At 41.9% G+C, this 23,514-nt stretch overlaps 1 long non-coding RNA gene across 1 annotated transcript; it reads left to right on the top strand.

The window, feature by feature from the left end:
* Positions 1–18,512: 18,512 nt before the first annotated feature.
* Positions 18,513–22,428, top strand: LOC146441517 (uncharacterized). Its single transcript, XR_014849946.1, has 3 exons — positions 18,513–18,887; positions 19,141–19,243; positions 19,347–22,428. It is a non-coding gene; the product is annotated as an uncharacterized LOC146441517 (long non-coding RNA).
* Positions 22,429–23,514: the final 1,086 nt, after the last annotated feature.

The raw sequence follows: 23,514 nt of genomic DNA, 5'->3' as shown, positions 1-23,514 counted from the left end.
GCTGTCAGCATTGCGTAAGAACCATCAGCATGAATATTTGATGACCACAGCTGCCATAAGCATAACAAATCTGATATACTGCTAGCAGCCATTAAATATTCTGTTTACTCCATAAATGTACACTTTTAGAAATCTATGGAGAGACACTGTCCAAGGAGATTTGAAGCTGGGTATTTAACATGAATCTTAGTTTTGAATATAAATTATAAACTTGCCTGAGAATCTATACAACATTTGCATCCTCAGTGCATATTTCTGCATTTAATGAACGCTTAGAATGCGACATAATTTTTTGCTTCTGACTATTGTGTGACGAAATGCAGTGACTTTTCAGTTTACACTCTCCTGGAATGCATTTGAAAGCCACATGACTATGTCTGTGTTTTAAAAGGCACCAGTATTTTAAAAGGGTGGAATAATTTTAAATTGTTTTTTATTAAATACTAGGTTGTAATTGCATATTTTTCCTATTTTTAATCCTGTTAGAACTTCAGGAGCTTTGCTTTTATGCATGAAAATCTCCCTGGATTTGTAAACAGACTTCTTTGTGTTTTGCTATCTGTGTTTAATGCAGCAGAGATTTCATTTATCTGTGCTGGAATGTGCTCCAGTGACTTATACAGTGAATAACAACAACTCTTTCTCTCAAGCTTAAGAGTTACTTTTAGATATTAAAAAACCCCCTACATTTTCAGCCTGATTTTTTTTTTTTTTTATTTATGACAGAACTAAAAAAATGTTAATGGTTTCAATTAGAAATCCAGTCAAGAGTGTTTGTTATGGACCAGTACTCAGCTTGTGAGACATTTAAGTGAAGATTGCCAAACTGAGGCAATGATGAGAAGAAAGTTTGGCACTCAGTAATTCTCCCATAGAGAAGCTGTTAAGCTTTCTTGAGGAAAAAAAGCTATTCATTTCAATAAAGACACTGAGTACTAAGTCTTCATTAAATTATTTTCATTTTGGTCTTGAAATGAAAATTATTTGCACAGGAGTCTTGGAAAGCAGGAAATAAAAATGGGCAGTGTTCAGTCAGGGGCCAGAGCAGACAGAGATGGTATTCCAGGGGGTACCAAAATGAACACCACACACAAATTGGCAATTTGGTGTCCATCACGTCCATGCCCATGGAAAGAGCAATAGTGTTCTTTTGTGTTTCTACATTGTTGTTCCCAAAGGCTGCAAGACAGAAAGGAAATTCTGCCTGGTGATCGTTAACATGCAAGTTTAACCATTTGAGATGAAAAGCTCCTTCAAACGATGTTTATGTATTTACAGTTTACCAAACTTTCCATATTTGCCAGAAACCTCTGTAAACCTTTTAGCCACACTCCCTGCTTTGTGTACTTTTACAGACTTTTGTAGCCATATTTATGATGTATGTTCTTCATCTAATAGCAGATTATTTTGCACAAATTATATGTGAAGTCCAGTTTAACTAGCTTGCAATTAGATTTATATGGTTTAAAAAACCTAAGCAATGAGCGGAAAAACCTTAATAAGACTTATTCTTACACTCATCGAAAGAAATATAAAATTCCCTGGTACAGCTGTGTCTGTCAAAAAGCAGGGCAGTGGTGGCAATCTGAATTCATCATGCTGTGTCATCCCTCAGGAACACTGGCCTTTTATTCTTTGCAAACAAGGACTACGGATCTGATTGAGCTGGATATTTTAAATCTGCATCTCTAAAAAAAATGTTGACACCATTTTAGTAGACCAGAAAAACAATGCAAAACATTCATAATGAACGTGAAGTATCAGTTGTACCTTTTAAAATTATTTTTCTCCTCCTTGCCAGTGTTTCTAGCATCTCTCTAGGAGCCTGAAATTAAACCATTTCCCTGTTGATTTGGATTGACTTTTTCCAATTGGAAAGAAAGAAAAGAATATGCTTTCCTTTTTTTCTTCTTTTCCTAGCATTGCAAAAGCCCCAGAAGGATTCTCTTCAAAGAAATCTGATCAGTGATTTAACACAATATAAAATGTTATGTAAAAGCACTAAGAAATATTCTCATAAAAGCCATTTGCGAACAAAAAAAGAGACAAAAACAAATGTTTCAGCCAACATTTCCAGAGGAAGATCTATCATTTTTATTATTATTATTTTTAGATTCAAACTTTTTCCTCATTCAAGCACGTGAAGAATTGGCTTCTCATATGCATCTTATGCCAGAACCCAAGCTGGGAACAAGGTGCTTGTCTGCTCTTCAGCATTGGATATGCTGGAGTTGAGGATCCTGGGGGGAGGGAACAAGGCTCAAAACAACATTACAACCCTGGTCTTCAGGAGAGAAGGCTTTGGGCTTGGATAGGCTTGGAAGAATCCTACAGGAAACATCCCTGGAGAGAAGAGAGGTCCAGGAGAGCTAATTGATTTTCAAAGATCATCTGTTCCCAGCACCAGAATGGTCCATTCCAATGAACAGGATCAAGCAAAGGTGTCAGGAGATCCACAGGGATGAGCAAGGAGCTCCTTACTAAATTAAAATGTAAAAAGGAAGTATGCAAAAAGTGGAAGCAGGTGCAGGTGATACAGGAGGAATGCTGAGACACTGAGAGTGCAAATGCATGAATGGGCTAAGAAAAGCCACAGCCCATGTGGAGTCGAATCTGTAAGGGGAGGTAAAGGGTAACAAGAATAGCTTCTGCAGACATATGAACAGGAAAAGGAAAACTAGGGAAAATAGGGTTTGGTGCTGTATGGGGCAGGAGGGCAAGAGACTTCGTGGCAAAGGGCAGAGAAAAAGTCAATGCCTTCTTCCCCTTGGATTTTACTGTAAGACTCAACTTCAGCAATCCAAGGTCTCTGAGACTACAGGGAAAGCCCAGAGTAAGGAAGATGTGCTCTGAGTACAAGAGGACTGGTTTAGGGAGCACTTAAACTGAACACACTTGAGTCCATGGGACCTGGCAGGCACTGTGGCACTCACAGGCACTGAGGGAGCCAGCTGATAAATTGTGAGGCTGTTCTTGATAACTTTTAAAAGGCCCTGGTTTCTGGGAGAGGTACCTGAGGAGTGGAAGAAAAAAAAAATATCACTCCCTGTATTCAGTAAGGACGATCTGGGGAGCTACAGGCCATTCAGCCTCACTTAGATCCCTGGGAAGGTAGTGGAAAAACTCATCCAGGAAATCATTTCCAAACATATGAGGAACAAGTAGGTGACTAGGAGTTGTCAGCATGGATTTCAGAAGGGCAAACTGTGCTCAGTCATATAGCCTTCCGCAGCGATATTAGTATGTTAGCTTATGGGATAGACAGTACAAGGGAGTGGATTAGATGATTTTAGCAGAAGAAAAAGTGGGAAAATAGCAGGGCAAAGCTATAAAAAGGGGAGGTTGTGCTTAAAATATTGACTGGTCAGTATGGTTGTATGGCTGTGCCCTGAACCTGCATTCTGTCCTTAAAATGACTGTTTTATGCAGAGAAGAAAAGGCCCAAGATGGATCTTATCAGTGTGCAGAAATATCTGAAGGAAAGATGTAAAGTGACAGGCTCCTTTCAGTGATGCACGGTGACAGGACAAGAGAGGATGGACACACATTGAAATACAGAAATATCCATTTAAACCTAAGTAAACCTTCTTCACCCTGAAAGTGGAACACTGGGATAGGTGTCCATGGAGGTTGTGGAATCTCCATCCTTCAAAACCTTGAAAATGGCTCTCAAAAACTGCTCATAGCTCTGCCTACTTTGAGAAGGGAGGTTGGACTGGATGATCTCCAGAAGTCCCTGCCCACTTCAACAGTTTTGGTATTTGGTGGCACAAGTGTAGCTGAGCTGCAGCACAGCACAAGTTGGGAGCACAGGATATCCTCTCCTGTACTGTCATCTCCACCAGCTCCACAACTGCCAAAGGAATTGGTGAGCACATTGCTCGCCTCTGAAGGAGGGAGGAGAAGACGTGACAAGGAAGAGCTGCAGTCTGTCCCCCAGAAGTGGCAGTCAGGAAGTTTAAGGTGTGCTCCCAGGGCTGGTGTGTCCCTGCAACTGCTGGTGGACACCTTCCAGCTGCTGCCCATCTCTGCCCCTCACCTTGCCCCAGCGAGGCACAGCTGCCTCTTGGAATGCACCTTCACACCCCCTTCTCCTCTCTAGAGGCATCCGACTTTAGCATAGGGGAAATATTGTTTAATTTAGCAAAATTCCTTTGGATTGCTCTAGACTCCTAAAAAAAAAAAAAAAAGACTGCCAGCTAATTTTGGGCAGTTGTTACTGAGACAGTTAAATCCAAGGGGAATTTTATTGGCCTTCTGTAATGCAAGTTAAATATAGGGGCAGCAGGAATTTCCCTCCAGGCCAGATAGGTCTCACATAAAATATTTGAACTTTGTAGGCATGCACACCCCATAAGGCAATGCTGAGTATTTCACCCAAGTAACAACACACTCTCCAGTACTACAGCAGCCCTGTGTGTGAGGGTGGCTGATTCCCTTTGTCTGTGTTTTATTCTTATGCTGCTATGACAAAGTCTGTGTACAATCATCCTTACTCCTACCTGATCATTCCTCTTCTTTGATCCTTTCTAGCGCTGTGGAACCTAATTTATACTCACTCCTTTGTGTGGAATTGCTTCAGTAATTTCATCTGAACTACTCCACATTTCCACCAGCACACCTGAGAGAATTCTCAGTCTATTTACCTATTCTGTAATATGCTGGCTTTTACTCTCTCATTGATTAAAATTCCATGGGAGATGTTTCTTTTGTTTAGTACTCAGTGTAAAGTTAAATTGAAATTAAATAATAGAAAAGGTGGGGGAGGGGAAAAGAGAGAATGGGTAGCTACATTTCCTTCTCCTTCATTAAAGCAACTAATTGGTCTGTCCTGCAAGAATTACTCTTTGGAAAAACCAAAGACCTCCACTCCTTGTGCAGATAGCTAAAGGTCCTCAGAGAAATGTTCCTGTTCCAGTGTGAACTACTACTCACATGTAAGTACTCACAGAAAGCTTGCAGCCTAAAGAGAAGGGGAACAAAAGATGTCTGGTATGAAAGAGCAGGTCAGAGAAAATGCTCCTAGAAACTTTTCAGATGTTTTTCAAATGAGCTCACTGTGTTAATCACTGGGATTTTTTTTCTAATGGTTGTGTATTCTGGTAGAGTAGAAGAGAAGTGTGTTATAGCCAGGCCTGGGTTTTGTGTGCCTTACAACCTTGGCCAAAGAGAAATGTTCTCTTGGTTTTGGGGTATTTTTGTAGTTTTTTTAGGGGTTAACTGAGATCCCAGACTGCACTGAAAAGATACTTATTGCTCCAAACAGTACCTGTCTTGGTAGCAAGATAGTAAATGGATTAAATCCATAATGTTTCCTGAAGGAAAGAGTGTGCTTGTAACAAATACGACTCTTAAAAATTGACATTTCTGCAGGATAAAGGAAGACAAACAGTTCCCATTAGCTTTCCTCCCTTCAATACTACATGTCACTGTGAATGGAAGTTCACAAGTAATTAGATACCTTAAGGATGAGGTGAAGTTCCTAGGGAATATTGATTTTTAAGTAGTGAATATATTTTCTTGGTTACTTTGTTCAATACAGATTTCTTCTTTTTTGCCTGCAGAAAACCTTGCTGGGAGCATATTTTCTCTTGCCTTGGACATACTGATGCAAGCTGGGTGCCACAGTAGAGAGGTCCAGGTCTAATGTAAGTGCTTGATTTAAGTATGGGCTGCAGAGCTGGGGCTCTCATTGTAAAACTGCATCCAGAAAATGAGGATTTGGCGGGGAATGGAGAACAGGGCTATCAGGTTTATAAACATCTACAGACTACAGATTTTAGATCATCTGGAACACCTTGTCATTGGGTGTCTTAAGAATGATCTAAATTGTACTGAGTTATTTTTTATTATTTATTTATTATTTAAATGGTTTAAATAAAACCTAAATGGTTTAACTAAAATCTGTGCTCCCTGTGTTTGGGTAGCTTGAAGGAACAGGTTGTGCCTCAGTTCCCCCAGGTGGGGAATTCCTTCAAGGGGGACCTGTTTCTGCTCTTCTTTTGGGGAAGAAGATTGTTCACTTTGTTGTAACTGCTGGAGGTAAATGAATCAATAACATGAAAAAGCCAGTAAAATGGCAACAGCTACAACAGAAAGGACAATATATACATGCAGTTAAACTCAGGATTTGCTCCAGGGGTGAAGATATGAAAAAAGCCATACAAGCCTGTTTCTTTGTTTTGTAGGCTGTATTTTCTGAAAAGAGTCATTTAAAGTCTATGCTTATTCTGTTCTAATCTTCTTCCAGTAAAATAAATAGTAAAAATAAGTATTTTTAGCCCATCCTTGTGCCACCGGCTTTTGATATTTAAAGAAAAGTGAGTTTAAAGTAATCATCTCTTACAACAAGGGAGAAGTTGTACTGTCTCAATCATGTCTTCGAGCCTTTGTTTCAGAAATATTGCTCTGCAGCATTCTCCTGTGCCTCCTGCAGATATTAATAACACTGTGTCACTCAGACCAGACTATCAAAGAAATTTACCAAACTAACTGCAGAGTAGAATTAATTGAATTTTCCTCACAGTCGAGTATCTTACCATCCATACGCAGCAGGTAAGTTGGGCAAGTGCTGTAAAAGCCAAAGCCATGTGCGTGTGCTTAACAGTGATAAACAGAAGTAATTTCTGTGCAAAAACATTTGATGCATCGTTCCTTCATCTACAGAGTTCCTCCATCCTCAGTTTATATTTCCTGTCTACCTTAAATCAGATACTTTTACTGGTGAGCTCAGCTGTTGTAGCATTGCTGCCTGCACTGTGAACACCTCCAAGCCAAGAGAGACAGGTAAGTCTGCCTGTGTTCACAAGGAAAAGTTGCTCACCATGGTCTAGGCATGTCAGCAGCACCAACAAGGGAAGGTGCAGAGAAGCTGTCACATCAGCAGCAGCACCCAGACATCGTGTGACATTGTGCTGATGCTGTGCCCCATTCGTTTTCTCACTGCCTTCCTGCACAACTGCAGCCATCAGTTTTGCAGTTAATTGTCTTCTTGGAAGTGACAGACCAGGAAATTCTGATTGAAACACCCGCTTAGCAGGCTCTTCTCAGTTACATGCCGTCTACATCAATCAGTAAAGCTGTGCTATGAAAAGTCATTTCATGTTGTGGAGGATTTTGATATTGCAAAATCTGGTTTCATTTCAAATTGGAATGAAACCTAAATTTCAACATTTTTCCATGAAAGGGAAAACCCTTGGGTCACTGCAATTCTGGCAGGCTGCTGAACATGGGAGGGTGCTGGAATCCCTCAGTCTCTCATCCTGGGGCTTTCCATGTGACTGGCAGGACTGGGACCAGTGAGCCTGAAAACCACAGGGTCTCCCATTTTCCCAGGCAGCTGCAGGGCTGAAAGCTGGTGATTCAATTCATCATTCCCCATCAGTCCACATGGTGATCTCTGGAGACTTTGGTGTTCCAGCCATTCTCTCCCTCCTCTTTGTGTGACGTGGTCCAGTCTGCTGCATCTCTTTGCTTTGTGTCTTTGGATTTCTAGATGCATTCCCAAATTGCAGACCCTCTCTGAGCATCCCCTTATGAGAACTGGGACCTTGGTATTCAGTCAGCCTTGGTATTCAGTGGGAGTTTGGAGCTGAGAGCCAAGTTTATGTGCAAAAACTTTGTAGCTGATTTGCCCTTGGTGCCAACTCAGATCTTTAGTCAGGGTGAACTTGACCTCCATGTAATGGTTTGCTGTTGCTGATGCAGATTCTGAGACTGAGCTCAGGTCTCAGCGACTCCCAGATGGCTTAATCAAACTCTTTCCCAGAGCAGCAGCTCTGGGTATTCTGGCAGACCTCCTCCTTGGGAACACGTGATAGCTGAAGTGAATACTACAGCCTTTACATGAGGTTTCCAACCACATCCCAATGCTCCCCCTTATAGCTCCCTCAACACTGTTTATTTTAGGCAGCACAAGAGAAATACAGATCTAGGCAAAACAATAACATGACTGTGTGCCATACCATGCCTCAGTTTTCTCATCAATGCTGAACATTTTTAAGTGCTTTCTGGGGTCTTGCTCTCAGAAATGTAGAGCCTCTTATCTCTGGACCTGACCGTACAACATGGGCCACAGTAGCTTTCCTGTCCCTTTTGTGAGCCCTAACCCCTTCTTTCTTCCAACATTAGTAATAGCCAAAATGATGCCACTTGGCACTATTTTTTAGGTATCTGTTGCACTGTCTACATCTATTGAAAATGTCAGTGACCCATCTAATCCCTTACCAAAGACAGACCTTCATCTCTCTTTCACCTACAGCATGCAGATTTCATCCATCCATCCATTGCCCAATCACAAGTCCCGGGAAAGGTCCCTGAAAACGCGAGGTCATGTAGCATCAACAACTGGATATTTTCTGTAATCAGTCTCTTCAGAGCATTCCGTGTGGATGAGTCAACTTTCTCCAATGGGCAGAAAATACTTCCTTCAGACAGTTTCTGACCACAGAGAACTGTTAAAGTGCTGTATTTGTGATTCACTCAGAGAAGAGAGTGCCAAGTTGAAGTGAGGGGAAGAGTGAAAAGGGTTTCTAAGGATGTGAGAGGTTGCCACTAATCTCAGTTATAAACGTACCTGAGGACAGGAGATGCTGCATTGGACTATGGTGTGAATATAGACTCATTCTTCACCTACCTCAGGAGCCAAATCATGCTTTTAAGGGCCTTCTCTGAGCACCTTCAACTGAAGTCAAGGAGGGTTGACAGTGTTTAACATTTCTGAAGAAAAGGCCTAACATGCACTGGGCTGTGTTGATGTTTAGCCAGGGACTTAAATAACAGTCTTTTCACTCCCTCTGGAGCAATGGACCAGTCTGTTTCCTTGCAACAGCACAGAACAGTACTGAGAACTTATATATTATTTGCAAGGTGACAGACATTTGAAGCAAACCTCCATATGTAAGTCTGGATACAGGTCTGCTTTTGTGATTTTTTTTGGTTGGTTGGTTGATTTGTTTTGGTTTTGCTCAGGTTGGGGCTTTTTTGGTTTTTTGTTTGTTTGTTTGTTTGTTTGACTATTTAGAAACTTTCTATGGGAGGGCACCAGAAGAATTTAGCTTGTTTACCTTGTTGAAATTAATGCTGCAAGAGATTATGGGAGTGTTGAATAAATACTGGGCAAACAGTGGAAAGATCATTGACATGAAAGGACTAGGTTAGTTAAGAAAAATTCAAGCTGGAAGCGAGGTGTTTCTGAACAGACAGTAACATTTTAGAAGAAGTAATAGAAGGAGCTGTCCTTTTAAAGACTGAGCTTTGTCAGTTATACGAATTCAGATGTGGTGTGTCTGAAACCCACAGCAGGGAACAAAAATCAGACACACAGAAAATCTTCCCATCTCTAGGATCCTGGAAGTATCCTTTCTACGAGAGCCTGGGCTGTTGAACTGACAGAAAGCTGCTGGAAAAGGAATGTTATTTGAACTTAAGCCTGCTCATGGTGAATTCATTTGAAAATTCAAGCAGATGACTTCAGGGTAATTATTATTATGTTGCTTGCTTAGCTGCAGCTGTGATTTCCTCTTTGCACAGTGTAGACAGAGCTTTACAGAATGTTTCCCAGCACCTTCTGTCATAATTGACAGCTATATGTAAACCCTGCCTATTGTTTCAGATAGCACAACATCTTCTTAATTGCATGTTTCAGATTAGAAATGGATTGAAAAATGAATAGACAAATAAAACAGTAAAGTATTTAGAATTTGTTTCACTCATTCATTTTTTTAAGGTATTCTTGGGTATATTCTCCTTCTGTCAAATGCATGTGAACCCTATTGGTGTTTAATGGAAGCTTTGTGAAAATGCTGAGGAAAAACCATACTTCTCTGAAATTAAAGCAGTACTTTGATATCAGGTTGCTAAGGAGAATATGAGAGACTTTCTGTCCAAAGAAATATTGTCTGTCTTATTTCCTTTGCCCTGTTATCTTTGGAGATTATTTATTTTTAATAAGGCAATGGCATCAAAAAATTGCAGAGCGAGATTGTGCTGCCTACGCAGAATGATGTGTAGGAGTCTAATGACTGTTTTTCCTCAAAAAAAGGTCCCACAAGTATGCAAACTGCCCCCAGATGACCCTGCTAGGATGAAGGCTGAATCATAGAATCATTTAAGTTGGAAAAGACCTTTAAGATCATTGAGCTCAACCATTTACCCAGCACTATTGAGTCCACCACTAAACCATGTCCTCAGGTGCCACATCTACGCTTCTTTTAAATATCTCCAGGGATGGTGACTCAACCACTTCCCTGGGCAACATCCTAGTGTACAATCTAAATCTCTGAGACAGCTCAAGGCCATTTCCTATTGTCCTATTGCTTGGTACTTGCGACACAAGGCTGAATTGCACTGACTACAGCCTCCTCTCAGGTTGTGAAGACACACAAGACCTCTGCAGAAAGTTTGCTGTAGGGATGAAGAGGTGGAGATGACATAAAAAATATTTGGTTACAAAGTCCCTTTCTCCATTAAGAGGATTCTTACAAAACAGGCTTGAATGGAAGATTGAGGGACTTATGGTTTTTAAATTGTAAAACAAAATCTGAAACACCATCACTAATCCAGTAGACCAGCAATAATCAGAGAGCCAGAGAATACTGTATGACACTGGAAAGGATTTTATGCAGATGATGTCATTCTTTCTTTGAATGAATGCTATTAATCTGCATCTGAAGCATAAAACCATGAGGTAATGGAATACATTAACTGCTGCAAGCTGCCAGTGTCTCTAGGTCAGTGGTTACCAACATTTTTAGAGAAAGCCTCTTAGCACTTTATGTCACAGCCCTCGTCCCCAGCAGGTAACTTCTATCTTTCCCGTATCAGCTGAAATTTCCCATTTCAGCTTCTCAGTCTTTGCTGCTGTCCTGTGTCCCAGCTCCTGCTGCTTTTTCTTACTGCCAGCTCCAAGAACAAGACCACAGGCCCCAGCAGAGCTTGTTCAGTGGCCCCTTGCACTGTACCAAGCTTCACCTTCAACGTGGACACACCTCAGTGGTTGGCAAGGGAAGTCCTAAGTTGCCTGAATTGTTCTCCCAGCTCAGCAGCAGTGGTGAAGGGAATGTGAATGCAGAGGATCAGTGTGGCATGTTTTCCATCACAAATTTTCCAAGTGTGTGAGAGCTCTTTGGTAGGAGCTCATTATATTGTTCTTCCAGGTTCTCAGCACTTGCTCAGGACAGAACCTCGGGGGATTTCCAGAGAATTGTGTAAATGGCCTTGCAGAGCAAGCTATCAGCATTCCCTGAGTATGTCCAAAGCTAGTAAATTATGCTACAATAACAGCACTTCCATCTGTGTTTGGGGTTTTTTTTTCTGATTAGTTTTTTTGGGGTGGGTTTATTTTGTCTAATTAGATTGTACATCCTTTGAAGCAGACTTTTTAGTGTCTAATAGAAGTACAGGAAGAGAACTGATACTGATACCCAATACAGGCTTTATAGTAATGTATTAGAAGGATAAAGATAGTCCTGGCTATTTTTATAGTGGCATAAGTGCCAGGTCTCTGACCCCAAGGTCTGGTCTGCCATTCCCTGAGGACTGGAGCTTAAGCTCTCAAGTTGTAAGCAATCAAGAGACTTTATTTGTGCAGCTGACATGCTAAGGTACTTAAGGCGTCTGAGGTCAGGTTAAGATGTCTGTAAGGACAGAGCCAGCAGCAGCTCCAACTCAGGCCTTGGGTTGAAGGGACAAACCCAGACTGAGCCCCCTTCTTTGCATCTTTGGTAATCCATCCACATGCTACCAGCCAAGCAGTTGGCAGTTCCAAGAAGAAGAGAAGTTGTGGAAGAGGAGTCTGGGAAGCAGGGTTAAAGGGATAACTGAGACAGATGAAGCTAAAAGAAAGATGACAAGCTTGATAAGCAAATGGAAAAGGAGGATGAGTATGGGAACTGGGAGAGTAGAGTCAGAACTGATTCAACAATGTGAGACTGTTTGGAAAATCAGAACAGTGGGATGGGGAAAGTAGTCAGGGTAAGAAAAGGCAGAAGAGTGGAGCTGGATGAAGGGTCTACAGAGGCACCCTGGTGGACTGACAGACTTTTTAGGAGGAAGCTTTGGGGTAGAAGTGGGACTGTCTGGGGAAGGAGGGAGAAGACAAAGCATTCATCAGGGGCAAGGAGACTATACAGCAAGGGGATGCTTGGGAAGCAGAAGGACTGAGGGGAGGAAGAGACTCAGCTAGGGGAAAGTATAGTTTGGCAAAGAGCCTCAGATGGGGATTCACGGCTCAAAGGAGGAAGGAAGGGATTCAGCTGACAAGGAGAAATGGATAGGGCTGAGGAGTGGACCAATGGAGACGAATCAAAGCAGGAACATCACAGTGAGGTGGGACAGTGTTAATCAAGCTCAGGAAGGAAAAGCAGAAGAGCATGTGTCCCAATGGACATCAGTGACAAATGACATCCCTCAGGGGTGTGTACTGGGACAAGTGTTATTTAATAACTTCATTAATGACACAGACAAAGGGATTGAATGCATCCTCAGCAAATTTGCAGATGACACCAAGCTGAATGGTGCAGTTGACACATCCAGAGGGACCTAGACAGGCTCGAAAAGTAGGGCCATGGGAAAGTCATGAGGTTTAACATGACCAAGTGCGAAGTCCTGCACATGGGTTGGGAATGTACAAGATAGAGAGGAACTTTTTACAAGGGTGTGTAGTGACAGGACAAGGAGGAATGGCTTCAAATTGAAAAAATGTAGGTTTAGATCAGATATTAGGGAAAAATTCTTTACTATTAGGGTGGTAAACACTGGAACAGGTTACTCAGAAAAGTTGTGGCTGCTCCATCCCTGCACGTGTTCAAGGCCAGGTTGAATGGAGCTCTGATCAACCTGGTCTAGTAAAAGGTGTCCCTGTCCTTAGCAATGGGGTTGGAACCAGATAATCTATAAGGTCCCTTTCATACCAAACCATTCTATGATTCTGTGATTCTTTGTGCCTCTTGCAGTATGTATTTCTTTGGTTCATACAGTGTCAGCAAACAGCACTGAAACCCACTGGCAAAGTGTGTGTGTGTTTGTGGTGCACACGTACACACACCCAAATGTGCATACCAGATGAGAGCCTGTCAGATACACCAGGCAATGGTGAAACACTAGTGAAAATTTTCCTTTAGCCCAAGTGGGTGATGCCTTCAAGAACAGTATGCAGGCTCCTGTGTGCTGGGGTACTGAGAGACAATAAAAGCACATTTCTGTGCTTTCAGTGTGTTTTTATAAACTTAGGAAATAATGTTTGGGGGTTTTTTAATTTTTTCCTTACTAATATTTAAAAATAGCAAGTCCTTAATTTTTGGGCAATGGTACAATTAAGGTTGCAAAATGCTCTCAGCCCTGAGACTTACAGCTTTAAGTGCATCATCATGCATACTTTTTTCCTCAGGACACTTCTTGGCTGAAGGCACAGGATGGATCTGGTCTGGGACTGACCCAGAGTCCCCTTCCTTGTTCTATATAGAAATTGGCAAATGTGTATTGCATGAGACAAAGAACAGAGGAAGTAGACTAGAGATTGTCAGAGTTGTATCTTGTCCTGGAAAAGAAAATCTATCCTTGGTTTTGCTCTAATTCCTATATGCTATTAATCAAGCTTTGACAGTTTGACAGCTTTTTTAAGCAAGTGTGTTTCTTATATATTCTATTCCAGATTTCAGGTGCTGATGCTTATGTTTGCAGCAAAAGTCAATGTGAGTTGTTCCCTTGTCAAGTAAAGTGCTGTATAATGCTAAAGCTTCTGAAAAAAAATCAAACTGGGCATTTAAAATTAATGAACAAATGGGTATTTGTGATACTAGAGTGGCGGGTGTTACAGATATTAGTAATTCTGTCTCCACCACAGCATTTGAGTGGCACCATTACTAAGGCTTTGGTACCATGCCTTGAGCAATATGGCAAAAAGGAATATTGAACAGGAGCTCATTAATGGTGCAGTCATACACAGTTTTCTGGCTGCAGCAGATCCTGTCTCACGGGTTGCTGACCTCCCGGGTCTGCTGGTAGAAGAGCACATCTCCCTGTTCCTCAGCTTTGCAAAAATGATCTGCCTTAGCGTGGGCGGTGCCTTGACTGCCATTTAAAAGCACACACACACCCATGCTGCCCCCCAAAAAAACTGGATCATTTGACAGAATTTGAGTTAGAAAATGACTACAGATGGAGCTGTGCTGGCAGATCAGAAAGTGTGATTATGTCCCTGGTAGAGAAGGGGTGATGAGCAGCTGGTGGTAGCATCAGGGCAGTGACTCTTTCTTGGGATGAGCTGTGATCAAAACACATCTGACCCTGTTCCACTGGGGTTCCACCCTCAGCAACACACAGAGTATGGGGTGGCCTTCATGCAGAGCAAAGGAGCACGACTCGATGTTGGGCTCCTGTACTCACTACACAGGACTAATTTTGCTGCACAGGTGACATTTCTTGTGGTGTTTCCCTACTGCTAAGTGGTGAACTTTACAGTGTGAAGTGTATTCTGAGCACATTTTTATATGTCAGTACACACGGAAATACATGTTACATAAGGTGTGTCATGCATATGTATGGAAATATATTTTTGCTACCTTTTCTTTGCTGTGCACTGGGAAATACTCAAGGAGCAGATGAATCAGTCCTATGGCCCAGTCAAAATTACAATGAGTCCATGAAGTAGACCTCACAGGGAATACTTAAATCCCATAGGTATTTTAGAGACACTTAGTAACTTCTGGTGCTCCTTAAATATTAACAGCTGCTCTGGACTGTTGGACGAAAGATCGTTTGGAGTGTTTTGTGCAGCTCCATGACATAACAGTGTCTCAGTTGAAGAGGAATGATTCCTTTAATCAAATAATTGTGTAACATGTTTGATTCACCGTGGAGTTGCTAAGTAGCGTGTCCCAAGTCTCTGCAGCAGATACAAGGCATAACTGGGGTGGTGGATGGTGGCGGGGGAGGGTGGAGGGTAGGGAGGTGTGAAGTAGAAAAGGGAAATGGTTTTTAAACCATGCCCATACTCTGAATCTTGGGCCAGAAGTGGACAAAACAAGTTTCCTAATTGAAGGAGGAGTCCGAAAGCTTCTTTGATTTGTGCCAACTGCTAGTGGTCCCAAGAGCAGTTTGAAAGGCAAATAGGCCAAGGGCAGCAAACAAGCATCAGCTAGTGGTGAGATCATCTTAGTCTTAATCCTTATGCCATCCTCAGAGTAAAAATAAGGATATATAAGGGGCACTGCTACCTTCATATTAGCAAGTTAGGCAATTCCTCCAGAGTGAAGCCAGATGGCTTTCAGGACATTTTGATTTGTCTCTGCTATTCCAAAAGACTGTAGTGAAGATACGTGGGCTGAGCTGGGAAACCTGCCGCTCTGCTCTGGCATACCTTGAGTGATATTCATGTCGGAAATGCATCTGTTTTGATTGAGAAGGATTTACCAATGGCAAGGAGGTTTGGCATTGGCAGAACTATAATTCCCACCACCTGGTACAGTTTTCTGCACTGAAAGAAGGATTGAAAGGTAGTTATAGCTCAAGATCTGTTTTACAGAAATTTAAAAGACAACAAGAGGTGCACCACTACAGTGACAAAGGTGTTGTGCACAAGCCTTGAAATGGCTCACAGGACACTTCACCAGCACGCAAACCTCCTCTGAAGGAACCAGTTTTGCCTGTTGGGAGAAAAATAATCTATTCTTCTTTGGATGAGAAAAACTGAGTTTAAAAATGAAATTATCTTCTGACAAACTGCACCATAAAGGTGGAGAAAGCTGTCTGTGGCACACTCGATGTGATAGCCTAGAATAAATGCTAGTTGGTTGAAGAGGCCGTCCACATGGTAACCATTCATGCTACGTACAAGTGATGCAAATGATTTTTGTAATCCCAGACAAAAGTAGACTCTTCTGAAGCATTGTCAGCCTGTGAAAAGCGTACAAAGACCAAAGCTGCTGCTGAAAAGCCAATGGTGTGGCCAGCTTCCAGCTTGGCATCTGCTGCTAATGTTCCATCTACCTAAAACTGCCATTATAACATAGTTAGAAAAGGCGTTTTTCATTTCCTGCTCTGCACTGATGTGTAGAGTTACTGTGTGCTGTTAGCAACTAAGTGCTGGTTTTCACTTCAGGAACAGATGCCTTTTATGGAAGGCTGGATCCTGGCAGCCCCTCCATAATTACAGAGATGGAAAAGGGTGCAAGAAGCTGCCTGGACTCAAAAGTGCATGTGTGGTACTCTTTCCACCAAATTAGGTTTTCTTTCCACTGTCCTCATCTTCTGTTTCTCAGATGTGAGGCTTCTCTTCTGATAAGAGCACACTCATGAAGTGTGAAGAAGAGCTCTTGCCACATCTCTCCAGCATGTCAGAGTGCTCCTGGATGGAGGTAGCTGCAGTCCCTGCCCAAATCTTCCCTGTGCAAAATTGATGGTTCAAGCATTATGGGCTGCTCTGTAGTTCCTAAAATATTTGACTTCCTCCATTAAGACATGCTAAGCAGCTGCCAGCCTCTACAGATCAGGGCATGATGGGCATTCATGGTAGCCAGAGTTTAGTGTGAATCAGATTCATTTTCTCTGAAGCAATTTGAGAAGCTGAAACTGTCCTTGTCCTCTCCCTGGATAATCTCCTCCTGATGGCAGCCATGAATCATCCTTGAACAACTCTTCCACAGAGATGGTTTTGAAGTTCTGTTGAGTCATCTGTGCAATGTGGGAGGGTGTGCTGTGTGCTGGCTCCACCTGCATTTTCCAGAGCAACCCAGTGGGAAATGCCCTGTGCAGTCACTTGTGGTGTCTTGCATGCTCACATGCAGTATGATGCACTATTCTTCTTGGTCACCATTCTTCTTGGTCACCCCCATCTCTTTTCAAAGGTAATGCTGCTTTTGCAGCATTCTTGCTTTCCAGGTTTTAGCTAAGCCAGGTCATAAGCACATGTTTACTGTGAGACTATCTCTGCTGGTTGAAGATAATGTCTCCCTGAGGTGCTGGTGACTGTTCAAGTGCAGAGGTCTCCATTCCCACTGATCAGCCAGCAGGTGGAAATATGTTTATGTACACCATTTGTTTACTTACAGAATGAACTCAGTTATCTCAAACCACTGAAGAAGGCAGTCTGAACTAGCCCATGTGTGGCTAGTGGAGCAGCTCAGGGAGTTTCCCCACAACCCCTTCTGCTGGCAAAGCAGGTGATGTGAACTTCAAGTGGGACTCCAACACACGCAATCACAGCTGAAAAAGTAATGTGAGTAGAAAACATTTATCCACAGCCTTGAAATCTATCTGACTTCAACCTGGTCCATTTGAGGTAATGCTAGCACATGGACAGGATTTTAAGTATTAAAAGATTCCAACATAAACTAAATTTAAAACTAATTACACAAACTTGCAATGAAGAGGGAAGATTAAACATAATGGCTGAACTCTATTAAGGGATTTGTATTTGTATGGAAACATTTGCAAAACTAAACTTTTTAAAAATTGTTTCAGATAATTTGGCCAGGAATAATTATTAGATAAAATCAGACTGTAAATACAGAGAAAACCAAATTAAGCTGAGACATGAGGTAAAGTAAGTTATTAATAAGAATCATTGGTTTATATTTTGTATACTTTTTTTCAACAGCATTGAAATTACTTACTGCAGGAGAATTAGAATATAATCTTGTTCTAGGAAATCCAGCACTTGCAAGCCCAGCCCTGTGTGTGTTTGCATTCAAGTTTGTCTGCACACTGCTTGGAATAACCTGACTGATGTGCCAGATACTCACTAGTATCTACCAGAGAGCAGGGAGAAGGCAAACAACACTATTTTTTCAGTTGATTTTTAACTTAGGAAGGAGTACAGATACCATTAAAGACCATAAAAAGCAGAGATCAGCTTGGAAAAGTTATCCTTGTGGAATGAAAATATCAAAGGGAGAATAAATTTGGGGAAAATAGTCTTAAAGTGAACATAACAGTTAGTAGTAGGAGTACAAAGCAGTAATGCAAAGGGGAAAAAAGAAAGAAAGAAAGGATGCGGAAGGATGTTGGAAGTGCAGAACAATTCTTTCCAGATTTATAATGATTTCTAGATAAGCAAACTAGAAAGTTCATTAATAGATTTTAAAGTAGCCTGGATGTAAATTGGAATGCAGGCCAGATTATTTGCAGCTTGAAACTTCTGTTTAAAAGTACTTGCAATCCCTTTATCGCAGCTGCATCTTTCTTTAACTTCCTAATCTTTTGCTTGCTGTGTGACATCAGATACATTTTTAGAGTTAAGGTCTATTCCAAGCCTTAGAGGTTCTAAAATCATAAGCCAGATGTCTGGAAATGGAGAGGGGGGCTTAAGAAACAGAGAATTAACATAGTGACATATATGTTGTGTATATATATACACACAAGTATGTTTTTCAGTTTCTTTTGCTCATTCTCTTCATCAGGGTCCTGAGAACACTATCAGTTCTCAAGACACCTGGCCAGCCCCATCTGGGACCTACACCAAACCACCTTAAAAGGGTTGAACCCCTTTTTAGTTCAGCTGGGGACTATCAGCCCCTTCTTGAGTTATTTGGGGGTATTTTAGTCTCCAGCTCAGCCTGGCCAGAGCTGGTTATTGGGAACTTTTCTCTGGAACTCAATGTGTTGATTGGCTTCCCAACCTGAACTGGGCTCTGTCTTATCATCATGGCCCTACCTGGACATCACTGGACCTGACCTATGAACTGGCTTCCTGGCTTGGTCTTGGATCTGCCCTGTCACTGTGCTTTTGCCTTATGGTCTGGACTCTCAGTTGCCATCTCTGAGCCCATCCTGCTTGGTTCATTTGAGGCTGTAGCGCAGGCCATGGGGTCACCTCAGTTCCTGGCTTGCCATCCCTTGGTGTGAAGACCTGCTTTTGCTGCTCTCTGATACTTTCTTCAAGTGTGCATGTGAGTGCACAGAGGTGAGGTACTGTATGACCAAAATGACAGGAGGTGGTGGCTCCTACCCACTATACAGAAATGCTGTAGCTAAAGTCACCTTTTTGCCTAAGGAAGAAGTAGCTGTTGTTAACTGTCTGCTCTTCCCCTGGAAGCTGGAAATTAGCAGCAGCAGGCAGAGATAAGGAATAGAAGTCTCTGGCAGCATTGCTATATTATCTCCACCACAGGAGGAAAATCTAGATAATGGTTTTATTTTCAGATGTGAAGATCTGTGGTTCAGATTTAGCTAGAGGACTTTACCCATGAATATAGATAATCCTCTATTCAGTGTTTCACTTCACTGCAAAGCATTGCTTGTCTAGGTAAGAAATGTGCACTGGTGTGGCTCATGTGTTTCCAGAGCTCAGTGTTTAGGTTTTACTCACTACATCTTATCTTTCAGACTCATGTACTTGTGTTTTATAGGTCAAGAGTACTGGGATTCTGCATTAAGCTTCCAGAATCACCTTTTGATTACTTTTTGTCACTGCATCCAACCAACTCCATAATACTGAGGAATGATTTTGACCTCAATAGTAACAGAGCTGGGCAGCAGGTCCCAAATTTGAAAACAAGGAGCAGCCATTTGCACTTCCATGTCCTCTCTGTGCTTCCACTGGGAGCTGCTTAAGAGGTATACCCCAAATGGTTAGCCCAGAGGGAGGATGATAGAGAAATGAGTGAAGGAAGCTTCAGTCCTTCCTTTTCTAACCTGCAACTTCTCAAGATACATCCAGATCGGGAAAAACAAGGTGGAACACAGTGTCACCTCATGCAACCTGAGCAGGCAAAAGGTGCTTTGAAGTTGCAAGAGAAGCAGTGTGGAGAACAACTGGATAAAGAGACAAAACACAACAGGAAGACAGGCCCTGAGAATGAGATTAGGGGATGACAGAGCAGCTTAAAAGAATGTGTAAGTGGAAAGGATATTTAAAAAAAAGTATATAGGCAGCTTGTGGGGCAAAAAGGGGAGACACAAAGGTGGATCCAATGAGTTTGGCCTCCATAAACCAGACTGAATTATCCTGCTTACTTCCTCTGCAGTCCATAGCAGTGGAGTGAAGTGTTTCTGCATCTCTTGGTTTGTATGAATAATATGTTCTTGGCATCAGCTTTGGTTTTAATGTGATTGGTTTTTAAACATAATTAGAAATGTTTCTACAGCTTTGTGTATTTCTGTTTAAGAGACAACAAAAAGTAATGCACAGTTATGTTTTTTAGCAGAAAAAGATTTGTAAAACATTACACCAGGATGGCACTACAGTCTTGATAATAGGAACATGCATGGTGGAGCATTGCAGAATTGGCTCTGAATGTTTGCCAACAAACCCTCTGACTCAACAGAAAGTACAACCTGTGGTTTGTTAGCCCCGTTGACCTTGGTGCTTGTTGTGCAAGCTGTTCCCAGGATCAGATACCCCAACTGGAGCCTTAGATGGGGGAGGAGGTGTTCAGCAATGTTTCAGCTATCTATGAACTTCCTTGATTCAGTAACATTCACTTTCCTTTTTGATTTGGAGTTTACTGTAGAGGCTACAGTAAGATCATCAGGGACTTCACGGCCCCACTAAGCCAAGGGGTTAACTCACATGCTCAAATGATGCCTGTAAAACTTGAAACAACAACCCCTTAAGCTCATGCTCTGGTTTTCTGAGTGCATTAGTGGGACTTTACAGACACACAAATTCTTTCCTGAAGATAGGCACAGGAAAAATTACTCCACAAAGGAAATGCCTCTCTATAGAGGGATTCACAGCTGTACTATGTACTCTTCCCCCTCACTGCACTCTGGTGCCTGAAGCCTTTGGGGGGCTGAGCTGTTCTTCACAGGCTCGTTTCCTATCAGCATCTGCCTCATGTGGCTTGGTTCTCTTTATCTCAGCTGGCCTGGCCACCATGCTGGATTTCTTCTGGTCAGGCAGACAAAACCAGTATTTTTAAGAAGTGAGTGCACACAGTGTTTGGGTTTTATAGGCTGATTTACTGCTCCTCCTGTAGCATTTCTATGACAATTATATAATCTAAGTATCTTGAAGGAACTGTGACAATTGAAGCCAGCAGAGGATTCAATGTCTTAACTCCTGCTTTTCTTTGTGTTTCCATGACCTTATCTGCAATCTTAACAGTGCATCAGTGTCAGATTCTACTTTCCACAAATGTACACACATTTAATTCATCAGAATGGCTGTTCCACAGTTTGGTAAAAATAATACATAAACTGTATCTTTGTGACTTAAAAAAGGCCTTAACTCTTGCTATAAAGACAGGGCTGGGGAATGATTCACCTCTGAAGGAAATAGTGTGCTATTTCTGTTGCACCACTTCTTAAGCCAACAGACAAACAGCTTTGAGCCCTGCTGCTGCACCCTAGAACATATTTTGATGTTGCCTTTCAAGTGTTTGAACTGAAGATAGAGTCAGTTGTGAAAGCTCCTTTTGATGAAAAGGAGCTTCAGCTGGAGTGTGACAGAGTTATGGCACAACTTTCTGGAAGGGGTGGGATGTGCTGGACCTGAAGAAGTCCAGGTGGAGGCTGCCAAGCCAGACAGACTGGAGCAACCTCTTGGGTCAGGGATCAACAGGGCTGGATGTTGCAGTAGCCATCAGCTGATCCATGAAAAACCAAACCCCAAATATTTCTCTCCTTACTGCGGTGAGAAGCCAGCCTTGAGTCATGTTTCTTGTTCATATAACTGTAGCTCTCCTTCATCTGGCTTTCTCTGTCTTGTGCACTACATGGGTAATTGTTTATCAGTGTGTGAAAATGGGTAGAGGATGCATTCATACTGCTGTGATAGGATTTTTGGAAAATGAGATCCATGGCTTTTACAGTGTTGGCCTTGTGAAATTTTGGAACAGCTGCAAAACTGCAAGTGCTGTGTTTTCAGCTTGCATTTGTTTCCTACAGTGTGTTTTGAAAGTTTTCTACTCAGCAGAAAGTCCTCAGCATTGGAGCCTTAGATTCCCTACTCCCATTCTCTTGGCCTTGTTAGCCTTAGACTAAAAAGATTTATAAAATCACTGGGCTCGACCAAAGAAAATTATTTTTCAGGAGACCCCCTAAAAAGGGAAATTACATAACAATAAGCACCACAATAATTAAAAGGAAAGTGATATGTTTAATTATTGTTGTAGCCATTTGGATTCAAGGATGACTGAACATCTTTAAATGATAGACCATGGCTTACGAAAGGTGAGCTGTGTGGTTTGTGATGCACCACTGCAAATACTCTGTGTACTGTTTGAATGCCACTTCATAGCCAGAGGAATAAAGGCTAAGGGAACTTGAAGCCTTCCTGTTGATCTGTGCTTAGTGATCTACAATATGCCTACCGAGTAAACATCACAGTAATCAAATAAATTTTAACATGTTTGAGATTTTTCAATAGAATGGGGATTATTTTCCCCTTTGTGGACTTCTTCTACTCATATCTATACTGGGAAGCAGGCAAAGGGGAAAGATTTCCACAGAAAATAAAGATGTTTTGCTTATTTCCTTTTAACCTGCAACCTTTGAGCTGCTAGGCTAACTTAACATGCTCAAAAAGTGGTATTTAAAAGACCTCTCCCACATGTGTCTGTGGCAAAAAATACCAGAGGGTCACTGAACAGCAAAAATACTTGGGGAAGAAAGCATGGGTTGGAATGCTTTTTAATCATTCAGATATGTTAAAATGTTTGTGGTCGAACCTAAAGAAAAAGCATACCACTGAAGGCATCTTGGCAAGGTGCGCTTGTGTTAAGTGCCTTATGTGTCTCCTGTTTCTTTAACTGATAAAATAAAAGGCTCATGAAAAAATGCTGGCAAACCACACCATATTTAAATGAACAGTTCAGAACCTAGAGCTACTGAGAAAGAAAGATCAGAGTGAACTGGTGGGGTGAGGTAAAAAGGAGATGCAGTGGAAAATATGAGCAACTTCATGGAAAAGTTCAGAAACCCATCTAACTCAGAAGTAAAAATACCTGGGTGGGAGTAAAAAGGCTGTGAAAGTACAGAGTCTGCTGACCTACAGAGAAGCAGTTCTTTCTGAAAAGACAAAGCAATTTTCAGTAGAAAGCCAAAAGCTCTGAGACTTATTTTTCATGGGTACATCTACGCTAACTTCAGAGCATCAGCCCAAGCTCAAACTTGCCTCATGTTTGGACACAAGACTCTGCTCAGGGCCTTGGGTGAGCTCCATCTCTGGGAGAAGCAGGGGAGTCTGTGCTGGCTCAGCTCTTTAATATAACCCAAATGGTATCATACCATGCACTGCAGATGCGCCTTTGCCTTCTTCCAAATCCTCCATCCCAGATCTCATAATTTTGTGTGGCAATTATACCCCTCCCAGAAGTGCTTGATGTTACTTCCCACAAAGCCCTGCTGGATGTGTGGCGTGCTGAGTATGAGGCATTAATTGCATGTCAGTGGTCCAGCCTGCTCCTTATCCTCCTAAGTGCAGGTCAGCAGCAGCAGGGCCACACCATCTGCCCATCACTGGGGCTTTCTTTTGAACAAAAGGGCAACAGCGGTTTAACCAGTCCCATTTTATTTATTTTTTGTTTTTCTCCTTAGACTTAGGCATGCCGTCATGGAAGGTTTGGCCGGACA

Source organism: Lichenostomus cassidix, chromosome 2 (genome assembly GCF_008360975.1).
Source record: "Lichenostomus cassidix isolate B80296 chromosome 2, HeHo_3.0, whole genome shotgun sequence".
Lineage (NCBI taxonomy): Eukaryota > Metazoa > Chordata > Aves > Passeriformes > Meliphagidae > Lichenostomus > Lichenostomus cassidix.
The sequence above is the reverse complement of the archived record's forward strand: the minus strand, read 5'-3'. Positions and strand labels throughout refer to the sequence as shown.